The 4,739-nt window shown below is 48.2% G+C and overlaps 1 pseudogene; it reads right to left on the reverse strand.

Annotated features, from left to right (window-relative positions):
- Window positions 1-471: 471 nt before the first annotated feature.
- Window positions 472-1,335, reverse strand: LOC112826381 (small ribosomal subunit protein uS2-like; annotated as a pseudogene).
- Between the last annotated feature and the right edge of the window lie 3,404 nt (window positions 1,336-4,739).

Genomic DNA, 4,739 nt, shown 5'->3' on the forward strand with positions numbered 1-4,739 from the left:
CGGGGGGGATTTAGTCCTTGAGTCATCTGTCTGGTCTGAGGTGTCAGCTGATCCTGTCTACACAGCCCCTCAAGTAGAGGCTCTTTTCACCAAGGAGAGACATTGAAATAAGTTCTTTCCGCTGCTCCCATGGGGCCCAGGCCCACCAGCAAACTCTGCGGTCTTGTCTTTTAAGACTCTGTTCTGGAAAACTATCAGGGCATCGTCTGAGGTAGCCACCCTGGGACTCCATTCTCATTCCTGGGGAGCATTTTTTTTTTTTTTTTTTAAAAGCTAGAGGGGAAATCCTTTTTTGTTTTTGAAATTTTTCTCTCGGAGAGATTTCCGGTACCTTCAGGTCTGCTTTGGAGCACGAAACAATACCCTTATGGGGTTAGGCTTTGGAAAACCAAGGTAGGAGGCAGGTCTCCCTTGTACTTTATAATTTTTTTTAAGAAAGTGCTTTATTTCAACCATATTTCCATTTTCTGTTTAAGAGTCTGTGGAAGAATAGACTGGAATGGTTCCTACCCTTTCAGTGGCCTGCGCGGTGGGAGTCGCAGACCAGGCTTCATGGCAGGTTGAATGCTGCAAGCTGCAGCAGTGGACAGGCTCAGAGGGCACCTGCGCCGGCGGACCAGTCTGTGACTTTGGGTTGAGTAGCAGTAAACCCGGGAGCTGGAACAGTCCATTCGCCCTGAAATTTCTCCTTGGTCCTGGCCTTCTCAGCGGCTGCCTGCTCTTCCTTCCCCACCACTTCAGGATCTCCGTGGAAGTAGACATCAGGCATGACCACCCACGGGTGTTCTAAGGAGACAATGCCAGGCACGGCACTAAACTTTCCGGCCGGCACCCAGCGCACCAGACCTGCTGAGCGGGCTTCCTTGATATTGCAAGGGATGGCAGGGTCTGCATCGCACAGAGGAGAGTCCGTATCATAGAGAGCCGTGGTAGGCAGGTTAACATACGGCGTCCGGGCTGAGAGGCTGGAGGACAGCCCTGGGATCGGTAGTCACCAGAAGTCTCGGCTCCTTGAAGGCAAGATCTCGTTAGTGAGGGTTCCTGGAGTGAAGCGGCCAACAGTAGGAGTGGATTCCGTGGCAGCGGCGAAGTTCAGCACAGCCCCCTGGCCAGTAGTCCTGGAGGATGTGACAATTGACATCAGCCGGGTTTTCCATGGCAACAGTAGCTCAAGCTGCAAGCAGAAACTTCTCCCAGGTTCTCTTCCTATGTATGACGTAGATGCCATCACTTTTCCTTTTGTAGATGTACTGATCTGTTTGGAGGTCAAGGTTGGTGCCACTGAAGTGGGACATCCTCCCCTTTCAGTTGCAGGACATCAAGGGCTCCGGACATTGTGAAAGAGTCCCTTTACCCAGAACAACACTGTATGAACTCCTCTCTGGGTACTGGGAAGAGGTGCCTTCTGCAGCTTGTGGCTGAGCCATCTACCTGGCCCTCAGGCAATGCAGAAGGAGGGGACACAGGGGAAGAAGGAGGGTTACCAGGAGAGAGATGTTAAAAATCGGTTAATGTCTCTGCTAAAGTATCAAAGATGTTATTCTACCACATCAAGGCATTCTTCGTTTTAATCCCTGCCTAGACCAAGTTCCAAGTTCATGTTAAGAACAGTCTTTCATCTACCCGCTCTGTGTGGCTTCAATGTGTTCTACAAAAAGTTGCCTCCAGATTTATTTCTGCTCCTCCAACCCTGTACCTGTCTCTCTCTAAGGGTAAGTCTCCCAGCACTGAGGCAAACAGAGGTGTGGATATAATATAGCTTGATGGAAAAGCCTCAGTGCCATAGAAATTTGGGCCAACCAGATCCCCCACGAGCCCCAGCTCCCCCCCACTTCTCTGGGTAAATCAACCACCACACATCTCTAGGCTACAGTCACTTGGGAACATCACTAGGCAACTATCTCACCACACACCCCCTCCCCCACAATAAAGAAAATTGACTAGTAGCAAACCATAAGAGACTCTTAAGGATAGAGAACAAACTGAGGGTTGATGGAGGGAGGTGGGTGGGGGATGGGCATTTAGGAGGGCACTTGTGATGCGCACTGGGTGTTGTATGTAAGCGATGAATCACTGAATTCTACTCCAGAAACCAATATTGCACTGTATGTTCACTGACTAGAATCTAAATAAAAATTTGAAAAACACAAAAACAAAACAAAAGAGTTGACTAGGCTCTGGAAAAAACAAAGATCAAAGCCACAGAACAGGCATGCCCTCAAAGAACTTATAGTATAGGAGAAAAGGACACACAACATGTGTTTGAGGTAAGAGAAGGAGTTCAGTGTGAACATGCACTGTTTGAGTTGATTGGCAGAAATTTCTGGAACTAAGGATGGAACCAGTAAGATATAGATGATAATTCAACACTGATAGGGGCCAAGATCATTACAACAAGAAGAGCTGCTATACTGAACAATCTATGTCCCAGGCCACGAGATATCCTAATGTCTTCACATGCATCTTCTCTTTTAATGAGGTTGCTATTATTATTATTATTATCATTATCCCAATCAGAAGTGAGAAAACTTTACAAAGGCTAAGGAACTTGTCCAAGGCCTTGGAACTGATAGGTGGAGATGATGGGGGTCAAGGTCAAGCCGAAGGACTTCGAATCCATGCACCTAACCAGGATGCTGCATGTCTTGACCAGACCCTTATGTGCCTCCACCATTCTGTTGTGAGCAATTGCGAGAAGCGGCGCCATCATTTGTCTCTCGGATTTTCCCCACACCACCACACACGCCAGGCCTCCACTTGGTGCCATTGACTGACTGACTTTTTAAGGTGGCTGTGAGGTGGCTGTGAAATGTTATCTGAGACATTGAACTTCATTCCACAAACTTGCATTGCATATCTAAAGAAGGCAGGTGTGAGGGTGGTATTCAAAGATAAGTAAGACAGGATCCCTAGCCTCAGGAAATTTCTGATTTGTGTGCAAGGAGGAGGGAAAGTAAGGAGTAGAAAAACAGCTCAAACCAGCTCCGTGCCCCAGTGCAGGCACTGGGAATCTTCAGGGCTCCAAGCCAGGTCGCGGAGACACTATGAGCCCCGTAAGCAGCCTCGGGAGCCTCGATACAGGACTGACACAGGCACAGCGGGTCCTGACAATGTTTTTACTTTTCTTTTAAATCAGAAAGACAATGACTAATAGTAATGAACTCAGCCTGGATTATACTTCTCTTACGCCGACACAGACATTTAAAACTTTTTATTTATCTATTTATTTATTTACTTGTTTACTCATTTGTTTATTTGCTTATTTGCTTTGCTTACTGACTTACTTATATGGAGGTAGGAGCTCACGAAAGCAGAAGTGTCCAGGGCCCAACTCAGTGCATACTGGATTCTATAGGTACTGGATTTTATAAGGTACCAAAAATTGTCATTGGCTCTGAAACTTGGGGTAATGTTTTATCATTGAACATAACATCTCAAGGTCCAAAACCGAGAGGAAAACAACCTTCGAACCATGATATTTTGTCCTTATAAGATCAGGGGGCAAAAAAAGAGAAAGATCTAAACACCAGCATCCCCCTTCTTGGACCCCAAGTAGCATCCCTGTGTGTCCGAAACCCTGGAATTATTCAGAATCAATTACTAAGAACGGGGCCTGATCTCTCTCCCTGCCGTAAGTGAGGATGCAAAGTGCCAAGAGCAAAAGCTGCGTTCTGGAAACACGTACGCAGCCTACGCATGCTGCTGGTGATTGAGAAAGGAAAGCCTCACCATCCCACCTGCTTCAATTCTGTGGCTCGTCAGTGGGCACAGGAGGCCCTGCTGGCTACCGGCTGGGGAGTCAGACTCGGAGGGGGCACCAGAGCTGGAGTCCAGAGTGCTGGGCGGTCAGGAGGAGGTGCCTGTGGAGAGGGGAATGCCGGGCCACTGGTATCAGGGCTGGCGGGAAAGGCAGGGCGCTCAGTGCAACCCCGAGAGCAGGGGCTAGCCCAGAGAGGGCCTGTTCCCCAAGGCCCTCAAGGAATGGCCCTGGGTGTTAAGCTTCTTTCAAAGCACCACGAGGACTTGCTGGAATCAGGGTGAGGGCAGTTAGATGACATCTGTGAGGGGTAAAATGAGACAGTGACTCATGCTTGCAAATGCTGACCGATTATACCTCATACCTGAAGTGCAAAGTGACATTTCTCGCCCTTTCCCCAAATAAATCTTCCCTGCGCTGCATTCTCTGAGGACCTCAAGGCCTGTCAAGGACTTGGCCCTGAGCTCACTGAAACCACAGTAGATTGCCAAGTTTTGCAGATGTTTGCACTGACTGCTTTATGTTTTGCAATATTCTAGAGCTGTTCCCAAGTGACGTTCATCCATTCACCACGTTAATGCTTAATAAGAATGATCTACAAAAGTTGACAGCTCCAAAAGATGAGGAGAGGGACAACCACCTCCAATGAGAGTGGATGAGCAAAATAAATAAATACAGTGTGGTCCCCAACGGCTTGTGGTGCAGAAAAGGGGACTTGAGCAGCAGTTCCTAGGAAAAGAAAAGAGGACAACGGTGTTTATGGACACATGGGCATGTTTCTTTTCCTCAGAAGTGCTGTGAGCCCCCACCTGGGCTGGGAATGCTCCTGCTGACCCAAAGCGGAGTGCAGTTGACGATACGGATGAGCTAGCCACAGATGAGCTGTGCCTGAACTCGACAAGGTGGCTCTTAAGGAAACATGGATCAATTCAATAGCCAAGGAGGGGTTAGTACCCAGGGCAAGAAAAGTTCGGGCATCCGC

The sequence above is a fragment of the Callorhinus ursinus genome, unplaced genomic scaffold, assembly GCF_003265705.2.
Source record: "Callorhinus ursinus isolate GAN/ISIS: 27379988/994484 unplaced genomic scaffold, GSC_fseal_2.0 scaffold7, whole genome shotgun sequence".
Lineage (NCBI taxonomy): Eukaryota > Metazoa > Chordata > Mammalia > Carnivora > Otariidae > Callorhinus > Callorhinus ursinus.